The sequence below is a fragment of the Pteropus vampyrus genome, unplaced genomic scaffold (assembly GCF_000151845.1).
Source record: "Pteropus vampyrus isolate Shadow unplaced genomic scaffold, Pvam_2.0 Scaffold74, whole genome shotgun sequence".
Lineage (NCBI taxonomy): Eukaryota > Metazoa > Chordata > Mammalia > Chiroptera > Pteropodidae > Pteropus > Pteropus vampyrus.
The window spans coordinates 7,426,930-7,442,398 of NW_011888855.1; the positions used below are offsets into that span (position 1 = coordinate 7,426,930).

General features: G+C 39.5%; 1 protein-coding gene across 3 annotated transcripts in view; it reads right to left on the reverse strand.

The window, feature by feature from the left end:
• TRPC7 (transient receptor potential cation channel subfamily C member 7) overlaps positions 1 to 15,469 on the reverse strand; it is a 128,200-nt gene that overhangs the window by 87,741 nt on the left and 24,990 nt on the right. The window lies entirely within an intron of this gene.

The following is a 15,469-nucleotide window of genomic DNA, read 5'->3' on the forward strand; positions in this document are numbered from 1 at the left end:
TGACCTTTTTTTTTTTTTTTTTTTTTTTTTTTTTTTATCGTGTTGCCTCTGGAGTTCTCTCTTTTCTTCCCTAGGCATGCCTTTCTAAATTATCTTTGAGAGGCTGACTTCTTTTTCTAGTAACATGCCAACTTCTCTCTCCCCCAAACAGACTGCATCAATTCCAGATAATGATCCAAAATGTTGGACAAAAGAGTATTTCTTGTCACTCTCGTACCACTATTCTCCCAAAATATTTTCCTCTAGAGGCTTTCTTATTGGTTTTGTAACTGAAACAAGTCTATTTGGAGTCTATTCAGAAAGGACACAAGAGACAAACATCACTTTCAGTGCTAATTAATGACAGCAGCTTTAGGTTGGTAACTGATAGTTGGTAAATAGTGCAGTTTTGCTTTTCCAGAGCTTGGATTCCTCAGCAAGTAAGTGGGAGCCTAGCAAACTGCAGGAGATCGGCCATTTTTCTGATTTAATGATTCTTGTCTCCTTCCAGTTTGCTGCATCAGAATGTCACTTTGCATTAGAGAATGAGGTAAGTAAATGTTTGTTAGCTAGGAAAAGGATCAAGAAAATGTTTTCAGACAAGAGTGGCCGCCCATTTTTAATATGTATAAAATTTAGGGAAAAGAAGGGAAATGCTAGAAAGAAAAATGAATGACTGCTTAGCTCAGTCAGATTGTCATGGAGAAAAATTCGGGGAAGATACTTTGAATGTTCTAGGTTTTGGCACCTAGCACAGAGCTGGGTGGTGACACAAAGAGCTGCGTTGTGTGTTCCTCCATCCCTGACTTCCTTCCTTCCTTCCTTCCTTCCTTCCTTCCTTCCTTCCTTCCTTCCTTCCTTCCTTCCTTCCTTCCGTCTGTCCGTCCGTCCTTCTGTCCTTCCTTCCTTCTGTCCTTCCTTCTTGAGAGCCTACTATGTACTAGGCAATGAAATTGGCAATGAACAAAGAAAATGTGGTCACTGACTAGTGTGAGGTAGAGGAGGCTAGGGATCCACTCTCAGGATTGCACGAGAGTAATGCTAAATAAACTTGCTCGTGGCTTGTCCCAGCTAAGAGATTCTGAGAGCCCTGATGAACCAGCAGTGGGAGGTTCAAGGGACACTGGGCTCAGGAAAATGGACAAGAAGGGTCACCTTATCACATGGACCCATTCAACTCTGGTAGTCCCGTCGCTGCAACACAGTTTCCCTGAATCTTTGGCTCTTTGCTCCATCAACTTTATTGTCTCTTTCTCAAGAACAAGGAATCTCTGAATATTGATGTCTGTTCCTGGTAAAAAACAAACCTCTCTATTAGTAGACAAGACCTCATCTCTTGGTGGTAATGCCTATCTAGAGCTAAATGCATGGAAGGATACAGCAAAGAAGTGGAAAGGGCTTGACCCAGCTCTTGGTCCTTGCTCCCTGTGCTAGGAGCAAGTTAGAGTGTACTGCCCCAGAGCCTCTGCATGTCTCTGGGTCCAGTGCAGTTCAGAATACAAGGCATCATTTCACTGGAGATTTTCACTTCTCTGGGTTCTTTCAGCTAGCTTGGCCATAAAAAGGGGAGATACACCAGATCAAGTAGTTACATCTTTATCTCCTGCATTAAACACTCAGGCTGGAAGGCAGCAAGCCTGGTGTTTGCAGATGGAAGAGACAAAGAGACCCTGTGTCTGCCAGGAAGACGGAGATGACGTGGATATGAATAGCTACACAGAGGAGGGTCATGGCCTGGCCCAGGCTTACCGGAGAGAGCCTTAGGTGACCATCTCTGGGGGATTATGATGACTATGGTTTGTCATGGGTGACCCTGAGCTCAGTGAGCCTTCTAACGCACACTCCTCAACTTTAGTTGGAGGTGAATGAGACACATCTGAGACTTAGCAGATGCCCTTTAAAATTTACTTAATATTCCTGCACATCGAAGTCTGCCAGTTATAGTGGGTGACAGATGTTCTACTTGCTTATCACTCTCAATCCTTGTAAAAACCTCGTGATGGAAGGTCTACCAGCATACTTACAAATGGAGAAACTGAGATTCAGAAAGATAAACGAATAGACTGAATCCACTTTTCCTTATATGCTAGTCTTCCCTTATCTGTAGGGGATATGTTCCAACACATATCCCCAACACAGATCCAGTGGATGTCTGAAACTGTGGATAGTACAGACCCCTATATTTACTATGTTTTTAAAATACATACATACCTATGATAACATTTAATTTATAAATTAGGTACAGTAAGGGATTAACAACAACAAAGAAATAACAATTATAATAAAAATTATGTGAATGTAACATTATTAAGTAAAGTAAGGATTACTTGAACACAAGGACTGTGATGCCACAAAAGTTGATCCAATAACTGAGATGGTACTAAGTGGCCAACGGGTGGGTAGGTATACAGTGTGGATACTCTGGACAAAGGGATGACTTACGTCCCAGGTAGGATGGCGTGAGATTTCAACACGCTACTCAGAACAGTGTGTAGTTTAAAACATATGAATTGTTTATTTCTAGACTTCTCCATTTAATATTTTTGGACTGTGGTTAACTGTGGGTAGCTGAAACTGTGGAAACCGAAACTGTGGATTTGGGGGACCATTATATTAGTCATTTACTCATCTCTGTGTCACTCTCTCACCTTCCCTGAAGATGTTTGCTCCTGTCTCACTGTCACTCTCCTAACATTACTGCTTCTGTTGTTTTTGGTGGTTTCAATACCTAGGAAGATGACCCTCCTGTTACTCTGTTTTCTCATTTCCTTGACAACATCTTTTCTAACAACCTTATCGGTAACCTCTAACTCCATCGCTCATTCTCTTAGTTGTTGCCAGTATAGCCATGATCCTCAGTTCAAGTCTCCCTCTATCTGTCACTACCGCTTGTATGTCCAGTTCACTCCCGGTGAGGCCCTACCTCTAGCATTCCTTTGATTCCTACAAGCCATTGACCATACCACCTTTTCACTGATTTTCATTCCTCTTAGGTCCCTGTCTTCCTCCTTGCAGAGATTATGTTTCATTGGCAATCATTATAATCTGTTTCTGGAATGGTTGTACCATTTTACATTACCACGAACAAATTATGGGTGTTCCAGCTATTCCATATTCTTGCCAGCACTTGATATGGTCAATTTAATTTCTGTGTAGTGTTATCTCATTGTGGTTTTAATTTATATTCCCTAATGCCTAATGACATTGAGCACCTTTTTATGCGCTTTTTTGCCATCTTTGTATCTTTGATGAAGTGTCTCTTTTCAAATCCTTTGTCCATTTTTTTAAAAATTGAGTTTATTTTCTTATTGAGTGTTGAGAGTTCTAATATATATTCTGCATATAATTCCTCTTAAGAGATAAGGTTTGTACAACAAGTATTGGCAAGGATGTGGAGAAAAGGGAACCCTTGTACATTGTTGGTGGAATTGTAAATTGGTGCAGCCACTATGGAAAACAGTATGAAGGTTCTTCAAAAAATTAAAAAATAAACTACCATGTGACCCAGCGATCTCACTTCTGGGTATTTATCTGAAGAAATCCAAAACACTAATTTAAAAAGACATATGCTTTCTTGTGTTCATTGCAGCATTATTTACAATAACCAAGATATAGAAGCAACCTAAGTGTCCATCAATAAATGAATGGATAAAGAAGAAGTGGTACATATATACAATGGAGTATTATCTCAGCCATAAAAAAGAATTAGATCTTGCCATTTGCAACAACAGAGATAGACCTAGAGAGTAGTATGTTGAGTGAAATAAGTCAGACATAGAAAAGCAAATACCATATGATTTCACTTATTTGTGGACTCTAAAACAAACAAAACAAACAAACTCATGGATAAAGAGAACATTTTGATGGTTGCCAGATGGGTTGGAGGTTGGGGGGATGCATGAAAGTGGGGAAAGAACTAAGATGTACAAATTGCTAGTTATATAAATAGTCATGGAGGTGTAAAGTACATCATAGGGAATATTGCCAATAATATTATAATAATAAATCGTGGTGTCAGGTGGGTACTAGACTTATCAGGGTGATCACTTCATAAGTTATATAAATGTCTAATCACTGTGTTGTATACCTGAAACTAATATTGTATGTCAACTGTAATTGATAAAAAAAAGATAAGGTTTGTAAATATTTTCTCTCAGTATGTGATTTCAGTCTCTTAACAGTATCTTTCAAATAATAGAAGTTTTAAATTTTGGTGATGTCCAATTTATCACTTTTTTTTTCTTTTATAATTATACTTTTGGTGTCATAGCTTTTTTTTATTTACTAAAGTGGGATTTCTTAACACAAGGTCACACATATTTTTTTCTCCAATATTTTCCTCTAGAAGTTTTATAATTTAGGTTTTATATTTAAGTCTGTGAACCATTTTGTGTTAACTTTTGTATAAGATATAAAGTATAGGTCAAAGTTCCTTTTATTGCATATGGATGTTCATATGCTTCAGCTTCATTTGTTGAAATATTTTATCTTCATTGAGTTGCTTTTGCACAATTGCCAAAAATTGTTGGCCATATTTGTATAAGTTTATTTCTGTGTTCTTTATTCTGTTTCCTTGATCTATATATCTATTATTTCACTAGTATCCACTATCTTTATTTTTATGGCTTTATATTAAATCTTAAAATGAGGTACTTTGAGTCTTCTAACTTTGCCTTTTATTTTTCAAATTGTTTTGGCTTTTCTCTTTTCTTTCCTTTATATATATTTTTTAATAAGCTTGTTCATATCCACAATAAATTCTGCTAGAATTTTTATTAGAATTGTGTTAAGTCTATAGATATGTTTGGGGAGAACTGACATCTTAACAATATACTGAATCATCCAAATTATGGACATGGGATATTTCTCCATTATTTAGCTCTTCTTTGATTTCTTTCATTAATGTTTTATAGCTTTCAACATGTAGATGCTACATATGTTTAACAAGACACATATCTAAATATTTCATTTTTTAGCTGTTGGAAATATTTTTCAAAGTGTTTGGTTTCTAATTTTTTGTTACTGTATGTAGAAATATGATTGATCTTTTGTGTGTTGTCCTTATATCCCTATGACCTGGCTAACTTCACATACTGGTGCTTTACAGATTCCTTGGAATTTTCTACATAGACAAGCATGTTTGCAAATACAAATTTACTCTTGAATGAATACTTATCTTAGACATATTTATTGATATTACTAATAAAATGGTCAGCAACTTGCTTTTACATTGGTTTGAAGATTTACAAAATATTATTTCTAGGAACTATGTTGCCAATAATTCTTTTGTTGGCTTCAACCTAGAATTATTGGCTCAGAGCTTTTTATTTGGTCAATGTATTGAACAGTTTTTGAATATTCATCTACCATTTCTTGTGCTCTGCTCAACACAGGTGTTAACAGATTCTTTGATTTTCTGCTTGTCCAGAATTTCTTCCCTTTCCTTTTGGTCCATAAGTTTCACAAACTCATTTATTATTGAGATTAATCTCTGCTTCCAACACAGACAACAAACCAAAACCATTTAACATGGTGTGTTGATATTTTTGAATTGTTGGTGCTGATACTATTGTTTTGACAGCACTAATTTCAGGAAATTATTAGTTTCCTTGACTTTGGTCAAAAACCCCAACTCTCAAACCTTTTCAAAGCTACTGACAAACTTAAATTAGAAAAGAGAGAAGCATATTACTCTCATTGGTCAAAAGTTAAATTAATTTCTCAGACTGATGCTATGGAGACACCCACATAATACAGGATAATTAACACTCATTCCTCAATGGAGACCTTAGAAATTAGATTGAAAAAGAGTGTGGGCCTCAAATTTACTCCCCCCTCTCTTCTCTTCAGAGAGAAGGAATGTTTATTGAAAGCTCCAACTGAAGTAAAAATGAGGATAAATTAACATAAATGTGCATATTGTAAACCTGGAAGATTTTCTGCTTTTGACATTTAGGCCGAGTTTTTTTAAGAAACGATTACAGTAATCGTTTACAATAAAAGTATTCTAAACATTTTGGTATTTCATTAGATGATTACATTTACCCTATAAAGCTGATAGTATTATTATTCCCAAATAATAGGAGGACTGAGAATTGAACATTGGATTTAGCAACTTGGAGGTAGTTGGTCACCTTGATGGGAGCACTTTTGGGAGAGTAGAGGGCATGGCTGGTTGAGAATTAAAGAATGAGAAAAGAGAAGAATTGGAGCCAGTTATATAGACAGCTCTTTTGAGGAGTTTTATTGCAAAGGAGGGCAGGGAAATGGATAAGTACCTGGAGAAGGGTCAAAAGAAGCTTTCTTTCTTCTGTCTCTTGTCCCTCCCTCCATCCCTCCCTCCCTCCCTCCACCTGTTTGGAGAAATCATAGTATTTTATATGTTGATGGGAATGTTACAGTAGATAATTATGCTAATCATTGTATATAATAACAGTAGATCATCATATTAATTCATAGCACATATAATGGATGATTGGATATAGTATATATGTGGAGAAATGAATTTAGATAGAATCACATATGGTTTATAGTAGAAGGAAAGTCAAGTATATGGATGAGGATGCTAGTAGGTGGATGCATTGGTAGTGGGAATTTTCTTTCTATTCAGTTTTTTTCAGTGAAAAAGGAAGAAAAGTTATCAGCTGAGAGTAAGAATTGGAGAGGAAATGATAGAAATTTGAGGAGAGGAGGTCTGAAATGGTTTTTAAGGGAATTTAAGAGTAAATGGATTAGGGAGATAGGATATGATTGCTGGAGAACATTAAGGGCCCATTTGAGGTTCATGGTCAGAAATTTAAAATGAGCCTAGCTGATATGGTTGATGTTTTTCAACCACATTTACCTCCCTGGGTGCTGGCATGGAGTAGGTAGAGAATTAGATTTTATCAGGATTGTATTACAAAGAATACAACAAGAAAAGGGCAGAGGAGTTGAGGTGTTTGTGACAGAGATTGTAATGATAGTTCATGGAACTGAAGCTGATATGAAGGGATACAGGACTTCCAGGGGAGAAGAAAAGTGGAAAGATGGTGAGAAAAACAAGACCCAACTAGTTATATGTTGTCTGCAAGAAACCCACTTTAAATATAAAGTTGGCATTTTCTTATAAAACTGAACATATTCATACTATATGATCCAGCAGTTGTGCTCCTCAGTATTTATCTGAAGGAGTCAAAAACTATGTCCACACAAAAACCTGCACGTGGATGTTTATAGCAGTTTTATTCATAATTGTCAAAATTTAGAAGCAGCCAAATTGTCCTTCAGTAGGTGACTGGATAAATAAACAGTGGTACATTCAGACAATGAAATACTATTCAGCACTAAAATGAAATGAGCTATCAAGCCCTGAAAAGACATGGAGGAAACTTAAATGCACATTACTAAGTGAAAGAAGCCAGTCTGAAAAGGCTACATACTGTATGATTCCAACTATATGACATTTTGGAAAAGAAAACTATGAAGACAATAAAAATGTTAGTGGTTTCCAAGGCTTAGTGTGGAGGGAGGGATGAATAGGTGTAGCACAGAGGAGAGGATTTTCAGGGCAGTGAAACTGTTCTGAATGATACTATAATGGTAGGTACATGTCGTTACACAGTTATTCAAACCTGTGTACAACACCAAGAGTGAACCTTTATATAATCGATGGGCTTTGGGTGATAGTGTCAATGTAGGTTCATCAATTGTAACAAATATACCACTTTGTGTGGGCTTGTTGATAATGGAGGAGACCGTGCGCACGTGTGCGGGTAAGGGGTGTGTGTTAACTCTATACGTCTGCTCAATATTGGCGTGAAACTAAAAATGCTCTAAAAATTAAGTGTATAAAGAAAAAGATGTTTAGATTAGTGAGTTGGAGGTCCTGGGGAGAGGCAAAAGATTGACAGAATTGGGATATTAGAGGGAGATGGAAAATTTGAGCAAGTAGTCAAGAGAGAATGAGATGTGACGCTTGGATTATGGAGAGTTTGCACTTATTGATGACAGCTGTAGGCTCAAGGAGGCTCATGGTGACTAAAGTGAGGCCACTGGAAGAGATGAGTTTATTAAAACTAAGCCAGGGTGTTAGAAGGATGATCTGTGTATATGTTGAAGTGCTAAGAATTTAAATAGCAGAAACTAAAACTATGGAGAAATGACAGAGTGACCCATTGCTGCAGACTGCAATGATGAGGGTTAATGGGTGATATAATTTGATGAAATATGATTCAAAGCTCAATATTCTTAAGGTGGAGACAAGGAGAAAGATCTGGAAATGATAAAGAATATCAAGAGAGATACATCTACTTTTTATGCTTCATAGTACAAGGACTGTGGGAGCAAATCCTGTCTGTCTCACTTGAGAAGGCTGCTGGGGAAGTGTGTCCTTAGTGGACTCAATCTTTAGGAAGAGCAAGAAGGTGATGCATCTCTAAGAGGAGGAGCAATGACGGGAGATTTCACTGAGGAGGAACTACGGCTTTCGGATGGTGAAGTGGGAGGGTACCTGGAGATGAAGGAGGGGAATGTGAGAATGGAGTGGGGATATGAGGAGTCTTATGGAGAATCGATTGTAGGTTCTGAGAGATGATTTGAGAGACAGTGGCAATGGCATAAAGAAGGATCAAAGCACTTAAATTACATTGCAAGGAGTCAGTGAGGCAAAGCAGATGAAGTGCATAGCGCAGTGCTGGGCAGGCACATAGGTCATGCTCAATACCTTTTAGCTAAGAAAGGACTTTAAAGCCACATCCTGTCCTCCAGCAATCCTTTCTACATGTCCCCTTACTCAGTTGATGGATGAGAAAATGGAATGTGAAGATTTAACACACATGGCTGAGCCCTTATTAATTGTAACTAGAATCGCTGAAATGATTAGTGAATGTCAGGTGCTCAGAACCTGAGCCTGGTGCTCATTATTGCAGATGAAAATTGAAAAGCTTCAGTCCACATTTTAGCTTTCATGCATATACTTAATGGTTTCATTAACCTTCACCATATCAATAAGCCCATACTCTGAAGGATCGTAACAGGGAGATATCCCTTAGCATTTAATCTCCATGTAGGAATGCAGATCCAAGGAAGGTGATTCAGGTTCAGCACATAAGTCATGTAGTTAGCATTTCTCCCCTTTGTTTTCTCAGGGGGATTTAGATGGCTCCGAGGTCCTCAGAATCCAGGGTTCTGCCCCAAAAGTAGAGCGTGATAAGGCTGGCTCCCTGCTCCAGTAACCCTCTCAAAGGGCCGACTTTCCACTTCTGCCACTGGTTACCTGCTGCCTCCTTGAGTTTATTATTTGCTTTCTACGGGAGGCCTTCCTTTATTAATCCTGAATTTACTCTGTGCATTTCCCAATGGGGTCTCTGTGTTTTAAGAGTTTCAGGATTAGGGAAAGATGATTGTATGTGAGCCATTGATGATCTTAGAATTTTTCAGAACAAGCCTGATCAGTCTTTTAATGAGAAGGATGAGTGGGTAGTTAGTGTTTGGGCTCTAGAATCAGTGTCTGGATTCAAATCCCAATTCTGTTGTATACTGGCTATATGATTTTGAGTGTATAACTTAATGTCTCTGTGTGCTCTAATCTGCATAATGAGGATGATAATGCTATTTACTTGAAAGGGCTGTTGCAAGGAATAAGCTAAACAAAATAATTCATTTCAGTTGCTTAACACAATATATGACAAGTATTAGCCAATGTTATGTTATATGGCTTATAGGTTAGAGGGTATAAACACAGCAAATTTCTTTTGGGGTATGGATCTTCAGGTACCTTTTTCTAACAAAGCTGACTCATACCTCATTGGATTCAATGCCACAGCTTCACCCTATGTCAGTCCTCAGGAGGAAGGTGCAGGCAGCACAGCAGAACAGAAGCTGGGAGCATGGGTTGGAGCAGAGTCCTTGATAATTCACAGTGCAGGTGCAGGTCCCTGGGCACTGAGCCTGAATCTGCAGGTAACTGCACTGGCTTTTTTAGCCAGGCAATGTTGACAATGTTCTATTGATACTTTGGTTTCCGACTTGATTTTCGGTTTACTCAATTGGCAGCTACTGACATTGTAAGGGGCTCCTTAATCCAGCATCATGACATTGTGAAGTCTCAGAAGTAATAGATTGCTCCACTTGTTGATTTTGTAACAAGTCTCCTCCGATGGATTCAGAGGCTTGCCTAAGCAGAGTAGAGGCTGTCTCTCAAGGAAACAGATAAACAACTCAAGTATTTTTTATTCACTAGTTCAGCAAGTATATTTGAGTGCCCACTGTGTGCCAGGCACTGGGGATACAGACTTAAATAAATCATAGTCTTTGCTTTTGAGGAACTCAGAGTCTTTTTAGAGAGAATGACAAGTAACCGGGTAAGGCCCACAAGGTGACATAAGTGCCTTGAGACATGCCACCCGGCTATAGGGGACTTTCAGGAGGAGGCAGAGTATAAACAGACCTGAAGATGAATAGAGCTAATAGAGTGAGGCAGGTAATGGGGAATGGACATGCCAAGAAGAGGGACTGGCAGGTGCAAAGGCTCAGAGAGGAGAGAACATTCACCAGTGTGTGGACCGTGTGGTTACTAACTACTTTAACCATAGCATGGTTATGCACAGGTTATGCACATTATCCAATGTTTTATATAATTTCTCATGGTTAAATAATACACATGAATGTGCTAATGCATCTAGAGAGGAATTCATGTCTATTCTCTACACATTCTTACCCAGATAAAAACGCTGCTTGATTCTCTCTTGCTGAGTACCTGGAAGAGCGTCTTCTCAGCTTTGCCTTTTCTGCTGGAACCACAGGGAACCAAGACTGGAAGGCAAGCCTGCCTGTGTGAACCTTGCCCAATCCCCATACCTTCCAGCCACCTGGCCTCCCTAGGAGACTCCAGGGCTCTCTTCCCTCTCTCCGAATGTTCTCTCTTCTTGTTCTATCCCTCCGTCCCATACCCCTCTGTTTATCTGTCTCTGTCTCTCCTTCTCTATCAATCAAAGGTCATTGTGAGTCAGTGGAGAGTGAGGCAGACATAGTTGCTGCCCTCATGGAGCTGGCAGACCAGAGGCAAAGATAGACAGTGAAGGTCCTACAGCTCCATTGTGGAGTGATTGCTTCAGGCTGTGACTTAGGAAGTCAGTCGGGCTGTGTGAGTTGAAAGAGAAAGAAGGACCGTCAGGGAGCCCAATAGTTCACTTGCAATAGAAGCAGCTCCACCTTTCCTCTGCCTTCCTGCCCTGTCCCCACATCGGTTAGCCACATAAGTATGATTAGTTGATCTCTGTGCCCATTAGAATGGGAGACAATATTAAAAATAGGACTGTTATAGTTACTACTATTAGTAATTTATTAAATGTTTATTATATGCCAGGCCCTGGGCTGCATGCTTTGTATATTTAGCTCATTGAATTCTCATGACAAAACCAGGAGGTAGATATTGTCATCATTCTTCTTTTATAGATAGGAGAACAAGGTCAGAGACTTCAGTGGCAGTTGGGATTTGCACTTGTGTATGGCTGACTCCAAATTTTATAATCTTAAGACTGGGAAGTAGTCATCTGAGAAAAATACCAACTGCCCTGGCATGTGCTCTAAAACTCTGAGCAGCACCCTGAAGGGCAGTTTCAAGATCCTTCCTGGCGAAGAGGAAGAGAGAGACGAGGGCCTCTTGGTAAGAGGCAGAGGTACTGAAACTGAGTAAGGCAGTGCCCTGTGCATCCACACACAGGGGATGGCCAAGGAGGTGAGACTGGCTGAGCTCAGGGTGCTGAGTGTGCCTCATACTCTGTAACCAACAGGTGTGTGGGCAGCCAGAGTCAGAGTGGAAGTCATCCTTAATGGGACCGGCCATTCCTGTTGCTCCCAAGGCCCTTAGCCTCTTATCACAGTGCTAGTCTGTCTACTCCCCAGCATCTTTTTTGGTCTTATGACTTCCACCAGGGGGTCATCCTGTATTCTGTAACAGGTGCCCATACCTCATCCAGGATCACTGTCTTCATGGTGCATGAGAAGTTATGGGAATAGGTAGGAAGCAGAGGGTTTACAGTTTCCTCATTGCGGTGGCTGGAGGACTTTGCAGCTCATTCTACAGATACACAGAGAAACTGAAAGTGGCAGGATGAGATGGTATTGCTTATGCCAGCTGAATTCCAAAAGGGACATGGTGACTGCTGTTCATAGTACACTGGATTTTAGCAAGCATTTTGGGGGTCTGTTTGTTCTGTTGGAACTGAAGCATACAATATAGCTGCAAAGAGTGCTGAATTAACAATTTTCTGTTTTTGGATCCTTCCAAAGCTTCCATCTACAAGCACACCTAAGCCACTTTGGTTCATGGATTGGCTCGTGGAAGAACTCATGTATTCATTAATCATGATTTCATTAACCAACAAAAATGAATAGAGCTTTACCACATGCTAAGCACTGTGCTGGGACCTTGGAGATCTAGTGAAGACTGAGGCTGGCCTGGCTGCTGCCCTCACGGAGCTGACAGACTAGAGGGAAAGTTAGACACTGAAGGTCCTACGTCCGAGCGTCATGAGGGTCGCTCTTTTTCTGCAAATGAGCCCTGAGTTTCTTTACACCCAGTCTCAAAGTAATTCCTAGGAAAACATTTGCTTTCAAATAAACCCGGTTGGTAAGCAGTTGAAATAGTTTGAGCCTGTTAGCTCAAAAGCTTGAGTGCGTTCCAGTAATCCATCCTTAAAATGATGTTTCACTAAGTTCAGCAGGAGCTTATTGAGCCTGCTGTGTTCTGGAAGCTGTGCCCAGTGCTGGAGATGCAAAGAGGAGTGAGACGTGGTTACTGCTCACCTATGGGGGAGATGGCACCCAAGCCAATTGTTTTACTATTACGTGGAAGTGCTAGTCGTTCATGCAACAAATATTCATTGAGTACCCACTCTGTTCCAGGCACTGTTCTAAACCTTTGAGATAAGCAGAACAGACAGAGTTCCTGACCTCATGGAGCTTATATTTTATTGGGGGCATGGTGACTGCTGATTGCTCTTTTATATAGAGGCAGGAACTCCCTGAAGGAGTGATTTTGGATAGAGAATTGAAGTTGTCAAAAGCGGAGGAACTACATAGATTAATGAGGAAAGGGTGTTCCAGACAGAGGGTCACCAGTGCAAAGAAGGAGAGTGTCTGGTGTTTATGAGGACTGTCGAGGATGCCAGTTACTGGGTCAAAGTAGGCAAGCAGGATAGCAGGAATTCAGGCCAGAGGAATAGCAAAGGACAGATGGCCAAAGCCTTCATAGGCACTTGCCAGGAATGTAGTTTTACTCTGGTGAGATGGGAGTCATTGGAGGGTTTCTCAAGAAATAGAGTTAACATGATCTTATATGCTTGAAGAGGATCAGTGTGGCTGCTGAGATGGGATAGATTGTAATGGACAAGAGCAGAAGCATGAAGACCAATTAAGAAGCTTTTGCAGTTACCCAGGGGAGAGATAAAGATGGCCTGGATCAGAAAGGTAAATAGTCAAGGGGTGAGAAGTGTAGAATTCTGGACATCTTTGAAAGATAGCACCAAGAGGATTTGTTGATGAATTGGATATGAAGAAAAAGAGATAGGATGACCGAGGTTTTTGGCTTGAGCAACTAGGAAGATAGTTACCATCTATGAGATAAGCACTGTGTTAGATTTGTTGATTATTTACTGGAGATCTGCTTCCTCCTCCCCTTCTGCATGAGACCAGTATACTTCCTTCACCATTGATGTTGGGCTTGGTCATGGGAGTTACTTTAGCCAACAAAATAACAGTGTGTGGCTTCTAAACCTAAGGCATCATGCATTTTTCCCTTGGTCCTCTGGGAGTTCTGTCTTTTACCCATAGAATAATGTGACCTAGGTTGCAACTACCTTTTTACCCTGAGCCCCAGAGTGAGGCTTGCAGAGCAGCCGCCTCTTGTGACCCACAGACTTGTGAACATGACAGTAAATGATGATGTGTGGACTATTGAGTTTTGGGGTGATTTGTTACACAAAATTATTGTGGTGATAACTGATTGATAAAGGAACTTAGGTAGGCTCAGTGCTTTGGGACCTCAACATCAAAGATGGCCTCTTAGCCCTGTCTGAGTATTCAGGGAAGTTGCCCTGGAGGAGACAAGTTGTTGCTGAGTCTTGAAAGGTAAATCAGATTTACCTAGTTCAGGAGGTGGAGGAAGTGCATTCTAAATTGGAACATAGCATAAGCAAAGGCATAGAGAGTCCAAAAAGCAAGCTATATGAATATACAGGGAACTATGCAAGTAGAGGAAGAGGCAGCAGAGGACAATGAGTCTGGAGTAGAAAAGACTTAGGCCATGGAGGGCTTTGTGTTTCCCGATAATGAGCTTGGACTTTATATTTCATTTCACATGCAGTGAGCAGCCATCAAAGCTTTTTTAAGTGGGAGAATGGCGTGATCTGATTTGCACCTTGGTAGGCAGCTTCAGTGTTGGGGAATATTGTAGCCTAGAGGTAGGATTAAGGTGGGAGCTATTGTAATTATCTGATCAAGTGCAGTGGTAGTAAGGATGCAGGGATGGAAATGGATTGGGGAAACAGTGAAGTTTTAATACCAACAGGATTTAAGGTGCTGAGAGAAAGCTAGAGCTCAATATGTGACATGCTTGGGACATCAAACACTGGGAAGAAATTCTCTGACATGTTAACATCTGATGTGATTATAGATAAATTTTCTTCTTAAACACAAATTAATTTTCTAATTTAATTGAGCATTACCAATATAATCAGAAAAAAATTTTGAGTGTGTTATGGTGTTTAAACCTGTTTTCCTTTGGACCAAGTTTGCTGAACCCTTAAATATCAGTGTTGGAGAGGGATATCCATCCTTGGTTCTGTCCTGGCAGAAGCTGAAGTCTTCTTGATATCTGATATCTTTGTTTGTTTTTTTAACATCATATTAAAAAGAGATACAAAAAGAGGTTCAGAGGAAACGTGTCCTGTGCATGTTATTTGTACTAACTGTATATTGTGAAAACATTTCAGAGAAACACTAATTTAGAATTGGCATCACCAGATAACATACCCTTCCAGAAGATTATGCCATGACTCACCTCATTATGGATTCAGAATAGTAAATGTTCATGAGACTTGTTTTGAAGGGTAATTATAGCATAACATGTATAGAAGTAATTTTTTAAAATTTGCTTGTGATTGCTGAAAATGCTATTGATTAAAAGAGGTTAATAACTAGATGGCAAAGTAGCAATTTAAAAAATGTAGAGCCCTGCTAATTATAAAACAAAAACCAAAGTTAGGCATATCAGTACAGTAGTCCTCCCTTGTTCATGGGGCCTAAGTTCTAAGATCCCCAATGGATACTTAAAATTGCAGATAGTATCAAACCTTTTATATGCTGTATTTTTTCTTATACATACATACTTATGATAGTTTAATTTATAAATTGGAAACAGTAAGATTAATCAATAATAAGAGAACAATTATAATATATACTGTGATAAAATTTATGTGAATGTGGTTTCTCTTCATCTCTTAGTATA